Consider the following 9,165-nt stretch of genomic DNA (forward strand, 5'->3'; position numbering starts at 1 on the left):
GGCATAGAAGAGTACTGCCTACTTTCAGCTGTTCTTTCAGAATGAACCAGAGCATATTCCACACTTCACAGCAGTGGTCATGGACCCCTCTGAGAATCTGATGAAAGTCCCCATCCCAGGAAAATGCACATAAACACACACAAAATGTTGCATGCAGTTTATTAGATACAGGCGGATAAATTTGTCTCATTTTTGTGCCTGGTTCATAGAGCTCCTGAGAACCCCTGTTGTAAAGCATAAAAAATCACACTGGCTTCTGATGTGTGTAGGCAGGTCTGCATCCATGTTTAGCTTGGGCATTTCTTTAATGCAAACTCGTTTAACGTTGAGACATATGCAAGCAGTATTTCTATTTTTTTAGAAAAACTTTGCTGAAGTGAACTTGTTTACCTCTCAGTGACTTCCCTCAATGCACATGCAAGAGCTAGAAACTCTCTGACCTGGAAAACACTTCTTTGAATTACACGCCAAAGAGAAAACTCTAAAGGCTCAGTGAAGAAAATTGCCTTTTATTTATAAACCTCCTGCCAATAGTTGTGACAGCAGGTAATTTCCTATTGAAATTAGCAGTACCCCACATCTAAAAATCAGTAATCTAAAAACTATGAATTGGATACTCAAAAAGTTCATTTTGTCCCCACTCCCTTGTCCACATTCCCTCCCCTGGCCCTGAGGGTCCTTTGCTCCAACCCCCTACAGAGGAGGAATCTCAGCTCAAGCATCCCTGACAGATGGCCATCCAATCTCTGCTTAAAAACCTCCAAGGAAGGAGAGTCCACAACCTCCCAAGGTATACCATTCCACTGTCAAACAGCTCCTACTGTCATAAAGTTTTTCCTGATGTTTAGTTGGAATCTCTTTTTTTGTAACTTGAAGCCATTGCTTTGGGTCCTAGCCTCTGGAGCAGGAGAAAACAAGATTTAGATATTTGGCATTGCCGGCAGGATAAAAATATGAGCAGCGGGAGAAAAATGATTATAATTGTAATTGTAATTGTAATTGTAATGAAATAAATAAAAGTATAATGCAGCACTGAAGGGTGGGACCACTTTTTAAAATTGTATTAAATTTCATGTTAATTTGTTAAATAATGTGAAATTCAATAAAAATCTAATTGGCAGAATCCTGTTTTCAAAACAGGTCAGTCAGATGCCGGAGGTCAGAAGATAGGTGTCAGGTGGTGGTGTGGTTGCTCGAGAGCAAACAGGCAAGACTCTGACCTGTCTTCCAAGCTTTATTCTTAGTGCAAACTATTTACAGTGAAGAGCATCACAAGTTCATGTCTGGCTCAGTCGCTGGGAGTGGCCAGTCCTTGTACCTCCCCCAGCATAATAGTCACGTGACCCCCATCCTTCTCATCCCCTCTCTGCGCTGAAACCTACTGTGCAGAGTGGGTGCTGGCAAAGGGGTACTTCCCTCCGCTTTGCTCAGGCTCGGTGTTGAGGCTCTCCCTAGCATCTCCTGGTCCCTGCACATCCTCCCCACTGGAGGAACACATTCCTCACCAGAGGAGGAACTGCTTCGCAAGATCTTCGGAGGTTCCCTATAACACAACTGCCCTTCCACTCACCTCTGAGCTGATGGCAGTTCCCTGACAATAGGCGATCAAGGCAGGGAGTGTTGGCAGCTCCATGCCCCTTGTCAGAGCTAGCTGGATTTTGTGAAGGGACTGAAACTGCAGACAACTCTTCCAAAAGCTTTCCCTAATGTTTAGAGACAAATTGGAGGTTTTTTTGGCAGGCAGTGGGGATATGTGTGCATATATGTGTGTGTGTGATTTTGCTACTCTTCATCTCTGTAGCGTTCCAATTTTAGTGTCTGTGCTGCTGGAGCGAGCACTACAGCATTCATAATTTTATAAACCTCAAGGCCAAGTCAGAGCCCTGACTAGGTTGGGTACTGTCACTGCTTTTTTAAATGGTACTCATTGGTATCCTAACTTCTCTCCTGACACGCTGCCCATAGCAGCTATTTTTGCTAGTTCCCAACAGCATTTTTATCAATACATGAGGGCCAGCAACCAATTTTTTAAACTAAAAACATCACTGGGTACTACCCAGATCTGCCTATTAAGCACATCATGAAGGAGCCTTCCCTGTACCAGCTGGGAGCACTGGGCTGTCCCTAGTCATGAGCATATTAACAGACCAGGAGTCTGCTTGATCTTTTGCATTTGATTGTATCACAGTGGCAGCAGCTGCTTCTATTGAAAGTGAATTTTGCATCTCAGCCAGGAGTCTGGAGCTGTGAAAATGGAAAAGCACAACAAGATCAAATGCTACCTGGGGACCATGATTAAAACACTGATCAAATAGTCCATCCACATTCGGGGGGGGGGGATGGGTGTATGTGATTATGGCTTTACAAAATTGTTTTCAGGTACAACTGCCCTTCTTCTTCTCTTCCAAGACAGGTGGAAACAAGAGATTAAATAAAGAGATTTGGTAGCCCTCCTATTTCCTTCATGAAAATTGGTGGCCTAGTGACTTCCTATTAAGACAACTGTAATAAACTGTGCATTGAACTAGTAAATGCAGTAGTTCAATGGTTACTGTAACTGCTGCTGATTACAACTGGACTAAAATGACCCCTTCATCTTCTGTTCAAATTAGTGGTCTGAAATGCAGCAGGTGATGTCAAGTCTCATTTGCACAGAGGTGATCACATCAGAGAGGAGATGGGGTTGTCTTCACCTGCTGTGAAAGACCTTTTTGGTTTGCCCTGGAACTCCTATTCATTGAACTGTCACCTTCATTTGTGCCCATCTGCACCTGTGTGATGGCTCTTAGGCTATGTTCACATCACCACTTACTCTGCCCAGGTGCCATCTCTGAGGGAGGTGACAAGGCTGCACCCCATGGGGGGCTCACCCCGCCGTGCGAAGGAAGAGTTTGTATTTGATATCCCGCTTTATCACTACCCGAAGGAGTCTCAAAGCGGCTAACATTCTCCTTTCCCTTCCTCTCTGACAACAAACACTCTGTGAGGTGAGTGGGGCTGAGAGACTTCAGAGAAGTGTGACTGGCCCAAGGTCACCCAGCAGCTGCAGGTGGAGGAGCGGAGATGCGAACCCGGTTCCCCATATTACAAGTCCATCGCTCTTAACCACTATACCACACTGGCTCCAGTGTGGGATCCCTCCGCTGTCACTGCAGCCATGAGTGGAGAATCCCTCTGCCATACGTACACGCACATGCGATGTACATAACGGTGCTGTGCATGTGCCACTGGGCAGTTTGCCCCACCTTGCTGCAGCCACGAGTGGAGGATCCCACTGCAATCTGTATGGCACATGCGCAGCGCTCCACATGCGCTGTATGTAGTGGCGCTGCGTATGTGCCGCCGGGTGGTTTGCCCTCGACACCCCGCCCCAGGTATGGGAGAGCCTTCCTTTCCCCCCTGACTCTGCCCCCAGTTTTCTAATTATATTTAAGCTGGTTTGGTTAGTAGAGGGAAAGCATCAAATAGCCATAGTTGTCAATAAACTACAGGATCCATAGGAATTGTTGCTAGTGTGTGAATGCAGCTTCAAAAACTAGCAGTTGGAGCACATTGGATGTGGAGTAAGCAGTTATGTGAACATACCCTAAGTTTCAGGTAATGCTCAAGGTGCTAATCTTTATACTCCAAGATATCTTCTGTAAGAAATAATATATCCCACTTACTTAGATCATCTGTTGAAGCAGGGATTTTTCACTGATGGCACCCGTTTAAAGGAATTTCCTCTACAGGGAGACTGGTTCGTGTTTTTGTGGGAATGTTCAGGGAGGCAGGAGAGGATATATTATTTAATTATATCCTTCCCAACTTGTGTTAACATGTTCTACCATTTAGCGGAGTAACATCCCCCTTTTAAAACTTACACAGAGGATAGGTTTGCCAGGCTTACATAAGCCTCTGGTCACATGTAGAGGAAGATTGTCCCAACCAAGGATGAAACAAGAAGTTCCGACTGGCTGGTCCAGACACCCCCTTTTTATGTCCACTCTAGGAATGTTGTATTTGACTGCTCTGTGAATCATACCCCCGTTTTTAGGAAGCTGGTAAAGGCCTAGTTCTCACAGAGGAGGTAAATTTGTGTCTGGTTGTGCCATTTTAGACTCATATGACTGAATGCTTCTCCATCCAATAAATAATCCTGACACTCAGATAACTGGATGCCAGAGAGAAGGGTTTTAGCCTAGCCTTCTGCTTGACATATATCACATTAGATGTGGGACGGGGGAGAACATGGTTGCCAATCCAAGCAGAAAGCAGAATTGAACTTCCATGCACCAGCTGAGTTCAGTTCCACTACATTCTGATGCATGAACTAATTCCCCGCTGGGAACTAGGTCACACATCCAAACCCTGAGGAAACCAAGAGTGAACAGGTAGGGAGTCCAATACTGTTTAGAATCTCAATTCAAACCATATTCTGATCAGGAAGGAGTTTGCGCTGAAACCCTGGCTAAAACTAAGATTCCTTAGTTTTCCACCTCCATTTTAGCAGCAGTTTCAACTGAACCTATCAGTTAAGGAGTAGTGGGGACTCTGCTTTCTCCCGGAGGGAAAGTGGTTTCCATTGCAAACTGCTCAACATACCCTCCAAATGTCCTGATTTTCCAGGGACAGTTCCAGAATTAAAGAAGCCATCCCAGTTTCTGATTTGATCCTGGAATGTCCCTCTTTTCCTTTTTCCTCCCCTCCATGTCTCAGATAACATTTTACTTTCCCAGTGATGTAAAAAGTACTTTTAGCCCATGGAATGCAATTTCCATGTATGCACAATTAACAGTTGTATTACCTTTCAGTCAGTTGTTATAGTTCTGTTATTGGGTTTCGTACTTCTAGAGACCATCCACCCAAAGTTTAAAAGTGTAAATGTGGGAAACAATGTTGAATGCACTGTGTTTCTTTAAAGAAAAACAAAAATATTTATCATTCTTCTCTTATTCTGCACTTCATAAACTTAAATATGCATTGCCAAAGGGTTATATCATGTAACTAGAAAAACAGACAAATATCAATTTTCAAAAGATTACCCTATGTGCAATTGGGCAGGGTGTTGTCTTCTCTTAATGTTGTTATTATTATTGTTCTACTTGTTGAAAAGTTACTTCACACTTTAGCTTCAAGTGTCTATACTCTCAGGTTCAAAAGTTCATTGGGGTAATTTCAGTAATTAGAGAAGAGTACAAATATATAAGTGAACTTAATAGGACTGGAAAGAATTAAACACTGTACTCTTCCAAATGGGCATAGTAATAATGTCACATAGGCTGATCTTTATACAACAAATTTTTCCCACACTTAGAAATTCCCCTATGTGCTGCACACCATGGCCCCCTTGGGGTTTATGTGAGGCTCTGGGATACGGCAGGCCATTTACTCATATAATGTACAAACAGCTATTAGAGCTATATGTGGCTTAATGTGTCCTGTTCTTTCTGTATCTTGTGAAATTATTAAAAGCTTTCTTTGTTCATTTTTTTTAAAGAGACAGGAAAGTAGTAGCTGCTGTATTTCCACATTGTTCTGGGTAGCAGTAGAAATAATTTTGGACTGTTTTCAGTGACCACCATCCTCACAATCTTCATGAGAAATGTATGAATGAGTAAACATTCACAATAAGTGCCCAAATTCAAATTCTAGTTTAACATTGTTCCTGAATCCTTCTGACATTTGCTGGAAGAAATGTTCCTATAATTTCACATTCTACATCTACAAATGTACCACCTTATAAATGTACCATAATGTGCCTTCCAAGTCTACAATTTAATTTAATTATTCCACCACATACTATAGTATTTTAAAAAATTTAAATAATCACCTTTTAGGAAAACTGAAGCAGCAATGCAAAAACTTCATTGGGTTCCTACCAGAGCTTCTAGTTTTACAAACAAGAGAGGGAAGCATGGTGGGGTGTTTTCTGAGGCTTGGTTTTGGGACAAAGCAAAATAAGTCCACTCTCCCCATATGTCATGAACTGGCAGGACACTGAGGAAGGGGAAGAGGATCCCAGCAAGGGGTATAGCCATGATTGGTACACACTGGGACAAGTTGGGAGGTTGGGGACTTAAGGGCATACTAGCTAGGATTCATGGGGGGGGGCAGAACCTCAGTTAGCTATGTATTTCTATTGATTTATTTGATTTGGGGAGGCAGCTGCCCCCTGCCCCCCCCTGGCTATATCTATGGGTACTCATGGATGTTGAAGGGGCAGCTGACATGTCAAGTGGAGAGGCACAGCTGCTTAGCTGGAGCAAACCTAGGTGCTTTAATCAAGATTGGAAGGGATAAAAGGGAAGCAAGGAAGATACTTTCTGTGTGTTCAACTTTCTACATTGATGGACCGTGGCTTGACTGCTTTGAGAACTGCACTGGACTGCAGGTATTTTAACCTTGGATTTTCTGCAGAGGCAGGAACCTGGCCTTATGGTTTGACCTTGCTCATTGTATTTGACCTGCACCTGTATTTGACCATTTGGACTGTCTGATTGCTCTCTAGTGTTGCTCTAGGGACTGTGTGCGCTATCAGGACTTACCTCCAGGTACGACCAGGTTTAGGATACCTAACATTGGTCAAACAAAATATTGTTACAGGCTATGCTGTCCTACCTGCATATGCAACATCTGTTTAACTTTAGTGTAGCTTGGCCACCAACAAGGATTGCTAATCCGTGAGCATCCGTCAGCTAGAGGTGACATCTGTATGCTAGGTTTGGACTTTGATATGAGGAAATGAGAGACAGCTCTCAATTCTGTGAACATTTGAATTATTGGACTGTCTTATGGAGCTGGAAAATGAACTGTTGCTTATTGGAACCAAGGCTGTTTGGAGCCCATGGTGCTCCCTGTGCATCTACGTGCTTCCTACCATGTTTACCGATTGATTTGTCAGCCCTCCCAGCCATGAAGTGCAGCTTTACAGAATGGAATTGGAATATGTTGGTCCAATTCAAACCAGCTGTGTATATCTCAAGTTGCTTGGTCTGCCCACCTCTTCCTTGCAGGATTACATTTGAGGTCAAATCATATAGAAATTATTATTTGAAATCTGTTCCTGATTTAGCCAATGAAACTGCATATTTTTACCCATTTTGTACTATAGGAGTGCATTTAATTTGGTTACGTCTTGCCTTTTGCATAAATGGGATAGAACAGGGAAGCTCAGTATGTGAGGAGGCTTTGTGATGCTGATGAGCATCTTAAGGTCTCATGCTTTTCCAGCACTGGGGTATCTGAAACAGGGAGCACCTTGTGGCCTCCCTGACCCCCCCAGACTTTATTGGCTGGAAGACAGGTGGCACTGCTGGGGCTTCTTCAGCCCATCTCTTAATGTGTCTGGGCTGTGAAGAAAAAGCTGCAGTACAATGTTTAAAATTGTGGTAGTGTCACCTGAAAACTGGGAGGAGGATAATCTTGTCTCACTTCAGGAGCAGATTCACCTCCACTGTATTTGTGAAGAGGGGAATTTTGTCCATAAATGACTTAAATATATTGCGTATCAGTTAATATAATTTTATAGAGATCTGACCCTTAATTCAGCCAACCCATATAATGTGTCTCAAGCCTTTATTGCTAGACAGAAGCCAAATGTATATTTCAAGAAAACACTGTGGTTATGTTGAAACATTTGCTTGAACACTTGAAGGGTCAAAGTGTGGGGGGGTGGGGTGGGGACAAGGGCATGCACACAATCCCCACCCCTAAGGCCACAGGTGTGTCAACTGAGGAGTTTTCAAAATGCATTCAATAGAATGCACTTAGAAGTCTCCCCGCAAACAGGAGGTCTGACTTATCAGGGCTTCTGATCACAGCTCCAACACCCCTTTGGTTATTGTATAAAGTACAAAACAGCACACCTGGAGACATTGGTGTTGCACGCATGTCCCTGCTCCATCCCTAGTTTAAGACCCCATAAATACCATCCTTTCCTTACAAGCTGCACTGAAACTTTCTGCACCTCAGGGAAGTGGAGCTGTTTTGATTTGGAAGGAAAGCAGCTGGTTGCTTTTGAACTTCCTTCTGCATCTTACTGGGGCACATGCAAAGAGAGTGATTCATCACAAATTGAATGGAAAGCACTAAAAGGGCATCTTTTGAGCTCTGTCAAAGTGTTCTGGTTCAGCTGCATTTTCTACACTTGCATCAAACATCTGATGTTTCTGCATTGTTATCTGAACCAACCCTTAACTTTTTGGGACTCATCTATCACCAGCTGTCTCCGAGCATTATAATATAACTGTAGCATGCCTTAGGTAAAATGTGTGCCAGAAAGGAAGATTGCAAGTGTAAGACTGCAATCTGTGGTTGTTGTTTTTTTGAAAATCTAGTTTTCTTTAGTTTGTCATTAAGAATTTGTTTGATTTTTACAACCTTTCTAAAAAAATTCCCAATAGCAGGACAGTTGGCAAAACATCAACACAAGGAGTTAATTGCTTTCCTTCAAACAAAACTACTTCTGCAGATTCACTTTTTCCATAACCCCCTATAAAATAGTAATAGTGCAGCATCCTGAGAGATGTATAAAGCTCTTTCCATGTGCAATGCATGTACCACTTAAATCTTAAGACACTGCTACCACTATTTTTGTAGAGGCAAAAATGTGCTGATTATCATTTTACTTATTCATTTTTAATGTATGTAAATTCTAATGGCTCTTTGCCTCAGCATAAAAAAGTCATAGTATCAAGGGGATGGATTAAACACAGTTTATCATTAGCAATCTTTATGCTGCTTTAGAAAGATTCATGGAGGATAGGTTTGCACTAGCTAAATCAAGCCTCCATGTTTATAGACAGTATAACTCAATACCTTGGAGTATATTGAAATAAAAATTTAAGCTCATATATATATATATATAAAATAAATGTTCATAAATGTACCTGAAATATACTCGGAGTCAAGTGTGGATTTCATGCTCTTTACTCAGCTCATAGTAGTGAGGAATGCAAGTCCCTCCAAAGTGTCTGCTTTATATACATTATTTACACAATAGGCCAATCAGGTTGCGGATTCACTTCCACCTGGAGCTGGATTGGGTGGCTCCTGCGGACCAATCAGACTGCTGCATTCTGGATCCTATTGTTCTAGGACCAATCAGACTGCTGCCTTTTGGATCCTATTCAACTCAGTACATAACACCCCTCCCCTCTAAGTTCCAGTCCTGCCTGGGAGGTT

Source organism: Podarcis tiliguerta (genome assembly GCF_965153285.1).
Source record: "Podarcis tiliguerta genome assembly, chromosome: 12".
NCBI lineage: Eukaryota > Metazoa > Chordata > Lepidosauria > Squamata > Lacertidae > Podarcis > Podarcis tiliguerta.